Source organism: Leptosomus discolor, unplaced genomic scaffold (assembly GCF_034619465.1).
Source record: "Leptosomus discolor isolate bLepDis1 unplaced genomic scaffold, bLepDis1.hap2 HAP2_SCAFFOLD_30, whole genome shotgun sequence".
NCBI lineage: Eukaryota > Metazoa > Chordata > Aves > Leptosomiformes > Leptosomidae > Leptosomus > Leptosomus discolor.
The window spans coordinates 2,317,215-2,334,663 of record NW_028237788.1 but is presented as its reverse complement, the minus strand read 5'-3'; positions in this window follow the sequence as shown (position 1 = coordinate 2,334,663).

Here is a 17,449-nt window from a genome sequence, read left to right as displayed (position 1 = left end):
GTAAAGCCCAATATCAAGACGTAAAGGCCAAAATCTAGATGTAAAGCCCAGCTTCTTGATCTAAAGCCCAAAATCTAGATGTAAAGCCCAAATTCTAGATCTAAAGCACAACATCTAGAGATAAAGACCAATATCTAGAGGTAAAACCCAACATCTAGAGGTAAAGCCAGATATCTAGAGGTAAAGCCCAACATCTAGAGGAAAAGCAAAATATATAGATTTCAAACCCAAATTCTAGAGTTCAATCCCAACATCTAGAGGTAAATCCCAAAGTCTAGATGTAAAGCTCAACTTCCAGATTTAAAGTCAAAAATCTAAATGTAAATACCAATACCTAGAGGTAGAGCCCAAAATGTAGAGGTAAAGCCCAACATCTAGAGATAAAGCCAGATATATAGATCTAACCCCCAAAATCTAGAGGTGAAGCCCAATATCTAGACGTAAAACCCAAAATCTAGATGTAAAGCCCAAATTCTAGATCTAAAGCCCAACATCTAGAGGTAAGGCCCAATATTTAGAGTTTAAGCTCATCATTTAGAGGTAAAGCCCAAAATCTAGAGTTAAAGCCCAACTTCTAGAGGTAAAGCCCATCATCTAGTCCTACAGCCAAATGTCTGCAGGTAAAGCCCAACTTACAGAGGTGAAGGCAAACATCTAGATGTAAAACCCAAAAACTAGAGGTAAAGACCAATATCTAGACGTAAAGCCCAAAATCTAGATGTAAAGACAGATATCTACAGGTAAAGCCCAACATCTAGAGGAAAAGCCAAATATATAGATTTAAAACCCAAAATCTAGAGGTAAAGCCCAATATCTAGATGTAAAGCCCAAAATCTAGATGTAAAGCCCAACTTCCAGATCTAAAGCCCAACTTCTAGATCTAAAGCCCAAATTCTAGATCTAACACCCAAAATCTCGAGGTAAAGACCAATATCTAGTGGTAAAACCCAACATCTAGAGGTAAAGCCAGATATCTAGAGGTAAAGCCCAACATCTAGAGGAAAAGCAAAATATATAGATTTCAAACCCAAATTCTAGTGTTAAATCCCAACATCTAGAGGTAAAGCCCAACTTCCAGAGTTAAAGTCCAAAATCTAGAGGTAAACACCAATACCTAGAGTTAGAGCCCAAAATCTAGAGATAAAGCCCAACATCTAGAGATAAAGCCAGATATATAGGTTTAAAATCGAAATCTGGAGGTAAAGCCCAACATCTAGAGCTAAAGCCCCAAATCTAGATGTAAAGCCCAATTGCTAGATCTAAAGCCAAATACTCTAGAGGTAAAGCCCAACATGTAGAGGTAAAGACTAAGATCTAGAGGTGAATTCCAATATCTAGTGTTAAAGGCCGACACCTAGAGTTAAAGCCAAACATCTAGATGTAAAACCCAACTTCTAGAGGTAAAGCCCATCATCTAGTCCTACAGCACAATGTCTGCAGGTAAAGCCCAACTTACAGAGGTGAAGGCAAACATCTAGATGTAAACCACAATATCTAGGGGTAAAGACCAATAACTAGACGTAAAGCCCAAAATCTAGATATAAAGACAGATATCTAGAGGTAAAGCCCAACATCTAGAGGAAAAGCCAAATATATAGATTTAAAACCCAAAATCTAGAGGTGAAGCCAAATATCTAGACGTAAAGCCCAAAATCTAGATGTAAAGCCCAAATTCTAGATCTAAAGCCCAAAATATAGATGTAAAGCCCAACTTCTAAATCTAAAGCCCAACATCTAGAGGTAAAGCCCAATATTTAGAGTTTAAGCTCATCATTTAGAGGTAAAGCCCAAAATCTAGATGTAAAGCCCAACTTCTAGAGGTAAAGCCCATCATCTAGTCCTACAGCCCAATGTCTGCAGGTAAAGCCCAACTTACAGAGGTGAAGGCAAACATCTAGATGTAAAACCCAAAATCTAGAGGTAAAGCCCAATATCTAGACGTAAAGCCCAAAATCTAGATGTAAAGCCCAACTTCCAGATCTAAAGCCCAAAATCTAGATGTAAAGCCCAACTTCTAGATCTAACACCCAAAATCTAGAGGTAAAGACCAATATCTAGTGGTAAAACCCAACATCTAGAGGTAAAGCCAGATATCTAGAGGTAAAGCCCAACATCTAGAGGAAAAGCAAAATATATAGATTTCAAACCCAAATTCTAGAGTTCAATCCCAACATCTAGAGGTAAAGCCCAACTTCCAGAGTTAAAGTCCAAAATCTAGAGGTAAACACCAATACCTAGAGTTAGAGCCCAAAATCTAGAGATAAAGCCCACATCTAGAGATAAAGCCAGATATATAGATTTAAAATCCAAAATCTGGAGGTAAAGCCCAACATCTAGACCTAAAGCCCCAAATCTAGATGTAAAGCCCAATTGCTAGATCTAAAGCCAAATACTCTAGAGGTAAAGCCCAACATCTAGACGTAAAGCCAGATATCTGACGGTAAAGCCCAACATCTAGAGGAAAAGCCAAATATATAGATTTAAAACTCAAAATCTAGAGATAAAGCCGAACACCTAAATGTAAAGCAAAACATCTAGATGTAATCCAAACATCTAGAGGTAAAGCCTAACATCTAGAGGTGAAGCACAACATATAGAGGTATAACCCAACATCTAGAGATAAAGACCAACATCTAAATGTAAAGCAAAATATCTAGATGTAAAACCCTACATCTAGAGGTAAAGTCCAATATCTAGACCTAAAGACCAACATCTAGAGGTAAAACCCAACATCTAGTGGTAAAGCCCAACGTCTGGAGGTAAAGCCCAGATTCTAGAGAGAAGCCAAAAATCCAGATGGAAAACCCAAAAACTAGAGGTAAAGCCCAACATCTACAGGTAAATCCAGATATCTAGGGGTAAAGCCCAACATCTAGAGGAAAAGCCAAATATATAGATATAAAACCCAAAATCTAGAGGTAAAGCCCAATATCTAGACGTAAAGCCCAAAATCTAGATGAAAAGCACAACTTCTAGATCTAAAGCCCAACATCTAGAGGTAAAGACCAACATCTAGAGGTAAAACCCAACATCTAGAGGTAAAGCCAGATATCTAGAGGTAAAGCCCAATGTCTGGAGGTAAAGCCCATCATCTAGTCCTACAGCCCAATGCCTGCAGGTATAGCCCAACTTACAGAGGTGAAGGCAAACATCTAGATGTAAAACCCCAAATCTAGAGGTAAAGCCCAACATCTAGAGGAAAAGCCAAATATATATATATTTAAAACCCAAAATCTAAAGGTATAGCCCAACATCTAGAGGTAAAGCCAGATATCTAGGGGTAAAGGCCAACATCTAGAGGAAAAGCCAAATATATAGATTTAAAACCCAAAATCTAGAGGTAAAGCCCAATATCAAGACGTAAAGGCCAAAATCTAGATGTAAAGCCCAGCTTCTTGATCTAAAGCCCAAAATCTAGATGTAAAGCCCAAATTCTAGATCTAAAGCACAACATCTAGAGATAAAGACCAATATCTAGAGGTAAAACCCAACATCTAGAGGTAAAGCCAGATATCTAGAGGTAAAGCCCAACATCTAGAGGAAAAGCAAAATATATAGATTTCAAACCCAAATTCTAGAGTTCAATCCCAACATCTAGAGGTAAATCCCAAAGTCTAGATGTAAAGCTCAACTTCCAGATTTAAAGTCAAAAATCTAAATGTAAATACCAATACCTAGAGGTAGAGCCCAAAATGTAGAGGTAAAGCCCAACATCTAGAGATAAAGCCAGATATATAGATCTAACCCCCAAAATCTAGAGGTGAAGCCCAATATCTAGACGTAAAACCCAAAATCTAGATGTAAAGCCCAAATTCTAGATCTAAAGCCCAACATCTAGAGGTAAGGCCCAATATTTAGAGTTTAAGCTCATCATTTAGAGGTAAAGCCCAAAATCTAGAGTTAAAGCCCAACTTCTAGAGGTAAAGCCCATCATCTAGTCCTACAGCCAAATGTCTGCAGGTAAAGCCCAACTTACAGAGGTGAAGGCAAACATCTAGATGTAAAACCCAAAAACTAGAGGTAAAGACCAATATCTAGACGTAAAGCCCAAAATCTAGATGTAAAGACAGATATCTACAGGTAAAGCCCAACATCTAGAGGAAAAGCCAAATATATAGATTTAAAACCCAAAATCTAGAGGTAAAGCCCAATATCTAGATGTAAAGCCCAAAATCTAGATGTAAAGCCCAACTTCCAGATCTAAAGCCCAACTTCTAGATCTAAAGCCCAAATTCTAGATCTAACACCCAAAATCTCGAGGTAAAGACCAATATCTAGTGGTAAAACCCAACATCTAGAGGTAAAGCCAGATATCTAGAGGTAAAGCCCAACATCTAGAGGAAAAGCAAAATATATAGATTTCAAACCCAAATTCTAGTGTTAAATCCCAACATCTAGAGGTAAAGCCCAACTTCCAGAGTTAAAGTCCAAAATCTAGAGGTAAACACCAATACCTAGAGTTAGAGCCCAAAATCTAGAGATAAAGCCCAACATCTAGAGATAAAGCCAGATATATAGGTTTAAAATCGAAATCTGGAGGTAAAGCCCAACATCTAGAGCTAAAGCCCCAAATCTAGATGTAAAGCCCAATTGCTAGATCTAAAGCCAAATACTCTAGAGGTAAAGCCCAACATGTAGAGGTAAAGACTAAGATCTAGAGGTGAATTCCAATATCTAGTGTTAAAGGCCGACACCTAGAGTTAAAGCCAAACATCTAGATGTAAAACCCAACTTCTAGAGGTAAAGCCCATCATCTAGTCCTACAGCACAATGTCTGCAGGTAAAGCCCAACTTACAGAGGTGAAGGCAAACATCTAGATGTAAACCACAATATCTAGGGGTAAAGACCAATAACTAGACGTAAAGCCCAAAATCTAGATGTAAAGACAGATATCTAGAGGTAAAGCCCAACATCTAGAGGAAAAGCCAAATATATAGATTTAAAACCCAAAATCTAGAGGTGAAGCCAAATATCTAGACGTAAAGCCCAAAATCTAGATGTAAAGCCCAAATTCTAGATCTAAAGCCCAAAATATAGATGTAAAGCCCAACTTCTAAATCTAAAGCCCAACATCTAGAGGTAAAGCCCAATATTTAGAGTTTAAGCTCATCATTTAGAGGTAAAGCCCAAAATCTAGATGTAAAGCCCAACTTCTAGAGGTAAAGCCCATCATCTAGTCCTACAGCCCAATGTCTGCAGGTAAAGCCCAACTTACAGAGGTGAAGGCAAACATCTAGATGTAAAACCCAAAATCTAGAGGTAAAGCCCAATATCTAGACGTAAAGCCCAAAATCTAGATGTAAAGCCCAACTTCCAGATCTAAAGCCCAAAATCTAGATGTAAAGCCCAACTTCTAGATCTAACACCCAAAATCTAGAGGTAAAGACCAATATCTAGTGGTAAAACCCAACATCTAGAGGTAAAGCCAGATATCTAGAGGTAAAGCCCAACATCTAGAGGAAAAGCAAAATATATAGATTTCAAACCCAAATTCTAGAGTTCAATCCCAACATCTAGAGGTAAAGCCCAACTTCCAGAGTTAAAGTCCAAAATCTAGAGGTAAACACCAATACCTAGAGTTAGAGCCCAAAATCTAGAGATAAAGCCCACATCTAGAGATAAAGCCAGATATATAGATTTAAAATCCAAAATCTGGAGGTAAAGCCCAACATCTAGACCTAAAGCCCCAAATCTAGATGTAAAGCCCAATTGCTAGATCTAAAGCCAAATACTCTAGAGGTAAAGCCCAACATCTAGACGTAAAGCCAGATATCTGACGGTAAAGCCCAACATCTAGAGGAAAAGCCAAATATATAGATTTAAAACTCAAAATCTAGAGATAAAGCCGAACACCTAAATGTAAAGCAAAACATCTAGATGTAATCCAAACATCTAGAGGTAAAGCCTAACATCTAGAGGTGAAGCACAACATATAGAGGTATAACCCAACATCTAGAGATAAAGACCAACATCTAAATGTAAAGCAAAATATCTAGATGTAAAACCCTACATCTAGAGGTAAAGTCCAATATCTAGACCTAAAGACCAACATCTAGAGGTAAAACCCAACATCTAGTGGTAAAGCCCAACGTCTGGAGGTAAAGCCCAGATTCTAGAGAGAAGCCAAAAATCCAGATGGAAAACCCAAAATCTAGAGGTAAAGCCCAACATCTACAGGTAAATCCAGATATCTAGGGGTAAAGCCCAACATCTAGAGGAAAAGCCAAATATATAGATATAAAACCCAAAATCTAGAGGTAAAGCCCAATATCTAGACGTAAAGCCCAAAATCTAGATGAAAAGCACAACTTCTAGATCTAAAGCCCAACATCTAGAGGTAAAGACCAACATCTAGAGGTAAAACCCAACATCTAGAGGTAAAGCCAGATATCTAGAGGTAAAGCCCAATGTCTGGAGGTAAAGCCCATCATCTAGTCCTACAGCCCAATGCCTGCAGGTATAGCCCAACTTACAGAGGTGAAGGCAAACATCTAGATGTAAAACCCCAAATCTAGAGGTAAAGCCCAACATCTAGAGGAAAAGCCAAATATATATATATTTAAAACCCAAAATCTAAAGGTATAGCCCAACATCTAGAGGTAAAGCCAGATATCTAGGGGTAAAGGCCAACATCTAGAGGAAAAGCCAAATATATAGATTTAAAACCCAAAATCTAGAGGTAAAGCCCAATATCAAGACGTAAAGGCCAAAATCTAGATGTAAAGCCCAGCTTCTTGATCTAAAGCCCAAAATCTAGATGTAAAGCCCAAATTCTAGATCTAAAGCACAACATCTAGAGATAAAGACCAATATCTAGAGGTAAAACCCAACATCTAGAGGTAAAGCCAGATTTCTAGAGGTAAAGCCCAACATCTAGAGGAAAAGCAAAATATATAGATTTCAAACCCAAATTCTAGAGTTCAATCCCAACATCTAGAGGTAAATCCCAAAGTCTAGATGTAAAGCTCAACTTCCAGATTTAAAGTCAAAAATCTAAATGTAAATACCAATACCTAGAGGTAGAGCCCAAAATGTAGAGGTAAAGCCCAACATCTAGAGATAAAGCCAGATATATAGATCTAACCCCCAAAATCTAGAGGTGAAGCCCAATATCTAGACGTAAAACCCAAAATCTAGATGTAAAGCCCAAATTCTAGATCTAAAGCCCAACATCTAGAGGTAAGGCCCAATATTTAGAGTTTAAGCTCATCATTTAGAGGTAAAGCCCAAAATCTAGAGTTAAAGCCCAACTTCTAGAGGTAAAGCCCATCATCTAGTCCTACAGCCAAATGTCTGCAGGTAAAGCCCAACTTACAGAGGTGAAGGCAAACATCTAGATGTAAAACCCAAAAACTAGAGGTAAAGACCAATATCTAGACGTAAAGCCCAAAATCTAGATGTAAAGACAGATATCTACAGGTAAAGCCCAACATCTAGAGGAAAAGCCAAATATATAGATTTAAAACCCAAAATCTAGAGGTAAAGCCCAATATCTAGATGTAAAGCCCAAAATCTAGATGTAAAGCCCAACTTCCAGATCTAAAGCCCAACTTCTAGATCTAAAGCCCAAATTCTAGATCTAACACCCAAAATCTCGAGGTAAAGACCAATATCTAGTGGTAAAACCCAACATCTAGAGGTAAAGCCAGATATCTAGAGGTAAAGCCCAACATCTAGAGGAAAAGCAAAATATATAGATTTCAAACCCAAATTCTAGTGTTAAATCCCAACATCTAGAGGTAAAGCCCAACTTCCAGAGTTAAAGTCCAAAATCTAGAGGTAAACACCAATACCTAGAGTTAGAGCCCAAAATCTAGAGATAAAGCCCAACATCTAGAGATAAAGCCAGATATATAGGTTTAAAATCCAAATCTGGAGGTAAAGCCCAACATCTAGAGGTAAAGCCCCAAATCTAGATGTAAAGCCCAATTGCTAGATCTAAAGCCAAATACTCTAGAGGTAAAGCCCAACATGTAGAGGTAAAGACTAAGATCTAGAGGTGAATTCCAATATCTAGTGTTAAAGGCCGACACCTAGAGTTAAAGCCAAACATCTAGATGTAAAACCCAACTTCTAGAGGTAAAGCCCATCATCTAGTCCTACAGCCCAATGTCTGCAGGTAAAGCCCAACTTACAGAGGTGAAGGCAAACATCTAGATGTAAAACCCCAAATCTAGAGGTAAAGCCCAACCTCTAGAGGAAAAGCCAAATATATATATATTTAAAACCCAAAATCTAGAGGTAAAGCCCAACATCTAGAGGAAAAGCCAAATATATATAGATTTAAAACCCAAAACCTAGAGGTAAAGCCCAATATCTAGACGTAAAGCCCAATATCTAGACGTAAAGCCCAAAATCTAGATGTAAAGCCCAAATTCTTGGTCTAACACCCAAAATCTAGAGGTAAAGACCAATATCTAGAGGTAAAACCCAACATCTAGAGGTAAAGCCAGATATCTAGAGGTTAAGCCCAACGTCTGGAGGTAAAGCCAGATATCTAGAGGTAAAGCCCAACATCTAGAGGAAAAGCCAAATATATAGATTTCAAACCCAAATTCTAGAGTTAAATCCCAACATCTAGATGTAAAGCCCAACTTCCAAAGTTAAAGTCCAAAATCTAGAGGTAAAGACCAATACCTAGTGTTAGAGCCCAAAATCTAGAGATAAAGCCCAACATCTAGAGATAAAGCCAAATATATATATTTAAAATCAAAAATCTAGAGATAAAGCCGAACATCTAAATGTAAAGCAAAACATCTAGATGTAATCCAAACATCTAGAGGTAAAGCCTAACATCTAGAGGTGAAGCACAACATATAGAGGTATAACCCAACATCTAGAGATAAAGACCAACATCTAAATGTAAAGCAAAACATCTAGATGTAAAACCCTACATCTAGAGGTGAAGTCCAATATCTAGACCTAAAGACCAACATCTAGAGGTAAAACCCAACATGTAGTGGTAAAGCCCAACGTCTGGAGGTAAAGCCCAGATTCTAGAGAGAAGCCAAAAATCCAGATGGAAAACCCAAAATCTAGAGGTAAAGCCCAACATCTACAGGTAAATCCAGATATCTAGGGGTAAAGCCCAATATCTAGAGGAAAAGCCAAATATATAAATATAAACCCCAAAATCTAGAGGTAAAGCCCAATATCTAGACGTAAAGCCCAAAATCTAGATGAAAAGCACAACTTCTAGATCTAAAGCCCAATATCTAGAGGTAAAGACCAATATCTAGAGGTAAAACCCAACATCTAGAGGTAAAGCCAGATATCTAGAGGTAAAGCCCAACGTCTGGAGGTAAAGCCCATCATCTAGTCTTACAGCCCAATGTCTGCAGGTAAAGCCCAACTTACAGAGGTGAAGGCAAACATCCAAATGTAAAACCCAAAATCTAGAGGTAAAGCCCAACATCTAGAGAAAAAGCCAAATATATAGATTTAAAACCCAAAATCTAGAGGTAAAGCCCAATATCTAGACGTAAAGCCCAAAATCTAGATGTAAAGCCCAGCTTCTAGATCTAAAGCCCAAAATCTAGATGTAAAGCCCAAATTCTAGATCTAACACCCAAAATCTAGAGGTAAAGACCAATATCTAGAGGTAAAACCCAACATCTAGAGGTAAAGCCAGATATCTAGAGGTAAAGCCCAACATCTAGAGGAAAAGCAAAATATATAGATTTCAAACCCAAATTCCAGAGTTAAATCCCAACATCTAGAGGTAAAGCCCAAAGTCTAGATGTAAAGCCCCAAATTCCAGATTTAAAGTCAAAAATCTAAATGTAAATACCAATACCTAGAGGTAGAGCCCAAAATGTAGAGGTAAAGCCCAACATCTAGAGGGAAAGCCCAGAATCTAGATGTAAAGCCTAACATCTAGAGGTGAATTCCAAAATCAAGTGTTAAGGCCTGACATCTACAGTTAAATCCAACCATATAGATATAACCCCCAAATTCTAGAGGTAAGGCCCAAAATCTAGAGGTAAAGCCCAACAGCTAGAGTTAAAGCCGAACGTCTTGAGGTAAAGCCCAAAGTCTAGAGTTAAAGCCCAACTTCTAGAGGTAAGCCCAACTTCCAGAGTTAAAGTCCAAAATCTAGAAGTAAACACCAATACCTAGAGTTAGAGCGCAACATCTAGAGATATGCCAAATATATAGATTTAAAACCCAAAATCTAGAGATAAAGCCGAACGTCTAAATGTAAAGCAAAACATCTAGATGTAATCCAAACATCTAGAGGTAAAGCCTAACATCTAGAGGTGAAGCACAACATATAGAGGTATAACCCAACATCTAGAGATAAAGACCAACATCTAAATGTAAAGCAAAACATCTAGATGTAAAACCCTACATCTAGAGGTGAAGTCCAATATCTAGACCTAAAGACCAACATCTAGAGGTAAAACCCAACATCTAGTGGTAAAGCCCAACGTCTGGAGGTAAAGCCCAGATTCTAGAGGGAAGCCAAACATCCAGATGGAAACCCCAAAATCTAGAGGTAAAGCCCAACAGCTAGAGTTAAAGCCGAACGTCTTGAGGTAAAGCCCAAAGTCTAGAGTTAAAGACCAACTTCTAGAGGTAAAGCCCATCTTCTAGAGGTAAAGCCCAACATCTAGACGTAAAGCCAGATATCTAGACGTAAAGCCCAAAATCTAGATGAAAATCCCAACTTCTAGATCTAAAGCCCAACATCTAGAGGTAAAGACCAATATCTAGAGATAAAGCCCAACATCTAGAGGTAAAGCCAGATATCTAGGGGTAAAGCCCAACATCTAGAGGAAAAGCCAAATATATAGATATAAACCCCAAAATCTAGAGGTAAAGCCCAATATCTAGACGTAAAGCCCAAAATCTAGATGAAAAGCCCAACATCTAGAGGTAAAGACCAATATCTAGAGGTAAAACCCAACATCGAGAGGTAAAGCCAGATATCTAGAGGTAAAGCCCAACGTCTGGAGGTAAAGCCCATCATCTAGTCCTACAGCCCAATGTCTGCAGTTAAGCCCAACTTACAGAGGTGAAGGCAAATATCTAGATGTAACCCCCAAAATCTAGAGGTAAAGCCCAACATCTAGAGGAAAAGCCAAATATATATATATTTAAAACCCAAAATCTAGAGGTAAAGCCCAACATCTAGAGGTAAAGCCAGATATCTAGAGGTAAAGCCCAACGTCTGGAGGTAAAGCCCATCATCTAGTCCTACAGCCCAATGTCTGCAGGTAAAGCCCAACTTACAGAGGTGAAGGCAAACATCTAGATGTAAAACATAAAATCTAGAGGTAAAGACCAACATCTAGAGGAAAAGCCAAATATATAGATTTAAAACCCAAAATCTAGAGGTAAAGCCCAATATATAGACGTAAAGCCCAAAGTCTAGATGTAAAGCCCAACTTCTAGATCTAAAGCCCAAAATCTAGATGTAAAGCCCAAATTCTAGATCTAACACCCAAAATCTAGAGGTAAAGACCAATATCTAGAGGTAAAACCCAACATCTAGAGGTAAAGCCAGATATCTAGAGGTAAAGCCCAACATCTAGAGGAAAAGCAAATATATAGATTTCAAACCCAAATTCTAGAGTTAAATCCCAACATCTAGAGGTAAAGCCCAACTTCCAGAGTTAAAGTCCAAAGTCTAGAGGTAAACACCAATACCTAGAGTTAGAGCCCAAAATCTAGAGATAAAGCCCAACATCTAGAGATAAAGCCAGATATATAGATTTAAAATCCAAAATCTGGAGGTAAAGCCCAACATCTAGAGGTAAAGCCCCAAATCTAGATGTAAAGCCCAATTGCTAGATCTAAAGCCAAATACTCTAGAGGTAAAGCCCAACATGTAGAGGTAAAGACTAAGATCTAGAGGTGAATTCCAATATCTAGTGTTAAAGCCCGACACCTACAGTTAAAGCCAAACATCTAGATGTAAAACCCAACTTCTAGAGGTAAAGCCGAATATCTAGAGTTAAAGCGCATCCTTTAGAGTAAAGCCCAAAATCTAGAGTTAAAGCCCAACATCTAGAGGGAAAGCCCAGAATCTAGATGTAAAGCCTAACGTCTAGAGGTGAATTCCAAAATCAAGTGTTAAGGCCTGACATCTACAGTTAAATCCAAACATATAGATGCAACCCCCAACTTCTAGAGGTAAGGCCCAAAAAATAGAGGTAAAGCCCAACAGCTAGAGTTAAAGCCGAACGTCTTGAGGTAAAGCCCAAAGTCTAGAGTTAAAGCCCAACTTCTAGAGGTAAAGCCCAACATCTAGACGTAAAGCCAGATACATGACGGTAAAGCCAACATCTAGAGGAAAAGCCAAATATATAGATTTAAAACCCAAAATCTAGAGATAAAGCCCAACATCTAAATGTAAAGCAAAACATCTAGATGTAAACCCCGACATCTAGAGGTAAAGTCCAATATCTAGACCTAAAGACCAACATCTAGAGGTAAAACCCAACATCTAGTGGTAAAGCCCAACGTCTGGAGGTAAAGCCCAGATTCTAGAGAGAAGCCAAAAATCCAGATGGAAAACCTAAAATCTAGAGGTAAAGCCCAACATCTAGAGGAAAAGCCAAATATATAGATATAAAACCCAAAATCTAGAGGTAAAGCCCAATATCTAGACGTAAAGCCCAAAATCTAGATGAAAAGCACAACTTCTAGATCGAAAGCCCAACATCTAGAGGTAAAGACCAATATCTAGAGGTAAAACCAAACATCTAGAGGTAAAGCCAGATATCTAGAGGTAAAGCCCAACATCTAGAGGAAAAGCAAAATATATAGATTTCAAACCCAAATTCTAGAGTTAAATCCCAACATCTAGAGGTAAATCCCAAAGTCTAGATGTAAAGCTCAACTTCCAGATTTAAAGTCAAAAATCTAAATGTAAATACCAATACCTAGAGGTAGAGCCCAAAATGTAGAGGTAAAGCCCAACATCTAGAGATAAAGCCAGATATATAGATCTAAACCCCAAAATCTAGAGGTAAAGCCCAATATTTAGAGTTTAAGCGCATCTTTTAGAGGTAAAGCCAGATATCTAGAGGTAAAGCCCAACGTCTGGAGGTAAAGCCCATCATCTAGTCCTACAGCCCAATGTCTGCAGGTAAAGCCCAACTTACAGAGGTGAAGGCAAACATCTAGATGTAAAACCCCAAATCTAGATGTAAAGCCCAACATCTAGAGGAAAAGCCAAATATATATAGATTTAAAACCCAAAACCTAGAGGTAAAGCCCAATACCTAGACCTAAAGCCCAATATCTAGACGTAAAGCACAAAATCTAGATGTAAAGCCCAAATTCTAGATCTAAAGCCCAAAATCTAGATGTAAAGCCCAAATTCTTGGTCTAACACCCAAAATCTAGAGGTAAAGACCAAGATCTAGAGGTAAAACCCAACATCTAGAGGTAAAGCCAGATATCTAGAGGTAAAGCCCAACATCTAGAGGAAAAGCAAAATATATAGATTTCAAACCCAAATTCTAGAGTTAAATCCCAACATCTAGGGGTAAACCCCAACTTCCAGAGTTAAAGTCCAAAATCTAGAGGTAAACACCAATACCTAGAGTTAGAGCCCAACATCTAGAGATATGCCAAATATATAGATTTAAAACCCAAAATCTAGAGATAAAGCCGAACATCTAAATGTAAAGCAAAACATCTAGATGTAATCCAAACATCTAGAGGTAAAGCCTAACATCTACAGGTAAATCCAGATATCTAGGGGTAAAGCCCAACATCTAGAGGAAAAGCCAAATATATAGATATAAAACCCAAAATCTAGAGGTAAAGCCCAATATCTAGACGTAAAGATCAAAATCTAGATATAAATCCCAACTTCTAGATCTAAAGCCCAAAATATAGATGTAAATCCCAACTTCTAAATCTAAAGGCCAACATCTAGAGGTAAAGCCCAATATTTAGAGTTTAAGCGCATCATTTAGAGGTAAAGCCCAAAATCTAGATGTAAAGCTCAACTTCTAGAGGTAAAGCCCATCATCTAGTCCTACAGCCTAATGGCTGCAGGTAAAGCCCAAGTTACAGAGGTGAAGGCAAACACCAGGATGTAAAACCCAAAATCTAGAGGTAAAGCCCAATATCTAGACCTAAAGCCCAATATCTAGACGTAAAGCCCAAAATCTAGATGAAAAGCAAAACTTCTAGATCTAAAGCCCAACATCTAGAGGTAAAGACCAATAGCTAGAGGTAAAACCCAACATCTAGAGGTAAAGCCAGATATCTAGAGGTAAAGCCCAACGTCTGGAGGTAAAGCCCATCATCTAGTCCTACAGCCCAATGTCTGCAGGTAAAGCCCAACTTACAGAGGTGAAGGCAAACATCTAGATGTAAAACCCCAAATCTATATGTAAAGCCCAACATCTAGAGGAAAAGCCAAATATATATATATTTAAAACCCAAAATCTAGAGGTAAAGCCCAACATCTAGAGGTAAAGCCAGATATCTAGAGGTAAAGCCCAACGTCTGGATGTAAAGCCCATCATCTAGTCCTACAGCCCAATGTCTGCAGGTAAAGCCTAACTTACAGAGGTGAAGGCAAACATCTAGATGTAAAACATAAAATCTAGAGGTAAAGCCCAACATCTAGAGGAAAAGCCAAATATATAGATTTAAAACCCAAAATCTAGAGGTAAAGCCCAATATATAGACGTAAAGCCCAAAGTCTAGATGTAAAGCCCAACTTCTAGATCTAAAGCCCAAAATCTAGATGTAAAGCCCAAATTCTAGATCTAACACCCAAAATCTAGAGGTAAAGACCAATATCTAGAGGTAAAACCCAACATCTAGAGGTAAAGCCAGATATCTAGAGGTAAAGCCCAACATCTAGAGGAAAAGCCAAATATATATATATTTAAAACCCAAAATCTAGAGGTAAAGCCCAACATCTAGAGGTAAAGCCAGATACCTAGGGGTAAAGCCCAACGTCTGGAGGTAAAGCAAAATATATAGATTTCAAACCCAAATTCTAGAGTTAAATCCCAACATCTAGATGTAAAGCCCAACTTCCAAAGTTAAAGTCCAAAATCTAGAGGGAAACACCAATACCTAGTGTTAGAGCCCAAAATCTAGAGATAAAGCCCAACATCTAGAGATAAAGCCAAATATATAGATTTAAAACCCAAAATCTAGAGATAAAGCCGAACATCTAAATGTAAAGCAAAACATCTAGATGTAATCCAAACATCTAGAGGTAAAGCCTAACATCTAGAGGTGAAGCACAACATATAGAGGTATAACCCAACATCTAGAGATAAAGACCAACATCTAAATGTAAAGCAAAACATCTAGATGTAAAACCCAAAATCTAGAGGTAAAGCCCAATATCTAGGCGTAAAGCCCAAAATCTAGATGAAAAGCACAACTTCTAGATCGAAAGCCCAACATCTAGAGGTAAAGACCAATATCTAGAGGTAAAACCAAACATCTAGAAGTAAAGCCAGATATCTAGAGGTAAAGCCCAACATCTAGAGGAAAAGCAAAATATATAGATTTCAAACCCAAATTCTAGAGTTAAATCCCAAAATCTAGAGGTAAATCCCAAAGTCTAGATGTAAAGCTCAACTTACAGATTTAAAGTCAAAAATCTAAATGTAAATACCAATACCTAGAGGTAGAGCCCAAAATGTAGAGGTAAAGCCCAACATCGAGAGATAAAGCCAGATATATAGATCTAAACCCCAAAATCTAGAGGTGAAGCCCAATATTTAGATGTAAAGCCCAAAATCTAGATGTAAAGCCCAACTTCTAGATCTAAAGCCGAAAATATAGTTGTAAAGCCCAACTTCTAAATCTAAAGCCCAACATCTGGAGGAAAAGCCCAATATTTAGAGTTTAAGCGCATCATTTAGAGGTAAAGCCAGATATCTAGAGGTAAAGCCCAACGTCTGGAGGTAAAGCCCATCATCTAGTCCTACAGCCCAATGTCTGCAGGTAAAGCCCAACTTACAGAGGTGAAGGCAAACATCTAGATGTAAAACCCCAAATCTAGATGTAAAGCCCAACATCTAGAGGAAAAGCCAAATATATATAGATTTAAAACCCAAAACCTAGAGGTAAAGCCCAATACCTAGACCTAAAGCCCAATATCTAGACGGTAAGCCCAAAATCTAGATGTAAAGCCCAAATTCTAGATCTAACGCCCAAAATCTAGAGATAAAGACCAATATCTAGAGGTAAAACCCAACATCTAGAGGTAAAGCCAGATATCTAGAGGTAAAGCCCAACATCTAGAGGAAAAGCAAAATATATAGATTTCAAACCGAAATTCTAGAGTTAAATCCCAACATCTAGGGGTAAACCCCAACTTCCAGAGTTAAAGTCCAAAATCTAGAGGTAAACACCAATACCTAGAGTTAGAGCCCAACATCTAGAGATATGCCAAATATATAGTTTTAAAACCCAAAATCTAGAGATAAAGCCGAACATCTAAATGTAAAGCAAAACATCTAGATGTAATCCAAACATCTAGAGGTAAAGCCTAACATCTACAGGTAAATCCAGATATCTAGGGGTAAAGCCCAACATCTAGAGGAAAACCCAAATATATAGATATAAAACCCAAAATCTAGAGGTAAAGCCCAATATCTAGACGTAAAGATCAAAATCTAGATATAAATCCCAACTTCTAGATCTAAAGCCCAAAATATAGATCTAAATCCCAACTTCTAAATCTAAAGCCCAACATCTAGAGGTAAAGCCCAATATTTAGAGTTTAAGCGCATCATTTAGAGGTAAAGCCCAAAATCTAGATGTAAAGCTCAACTTCTAGAGGTAAAGCCCATCATCTAGTCCTACAGCCTAATGGCTGCAGGTAAAGCCCAGCTTACAGAGGTGAAGGCAAACATCAGAATGTAAAACCCAAAATCTAGAGGTAAAGCCCAACATCTAGAGGAAAAGCCAAATATATAGATTTAAAACCCAAAATCTAGAGGTAAAGCCCAATATCTAGACCTAAAGCCCAATATCTAGACGTAAAGCCCAAAATCTAGATGAAAAGCACAACTTCTAGATCTAAAGCCCAACATCTAGAGGTAAAGACCAATATCTAGAGGTAAAACCCAACATCTAGAGGTAAAGTCAGATATCTAGTGGTAAAGCCCAACGTCTGGAGGTAAAGCCCATCATCTAGTCCTACAGCCCAATGTCTGCAGGTAAAGCCCAACTTACAGAGGTGAAGGCAAACATCTAGATGTAAAACCCCAAATCTAGAGGTAAAGCCCAACATCTAGAGGAAAAGCCAAATATATATATATTTAAAACCCAAAATCTAGAGGTAAAGCCCAACATCTAGAGGTAAAGCCAGATATCTAGAGGTAAAGCCCAACATCTAGAGGAAAAGCAAAATATATAGATTTCAAACCCAAATTCTAGAGTTAAATCCCAACATCTAGATGTAAAGCCCAACTTCCAAAGTTAAAGTCCAAAATCTAGAGGTAAACA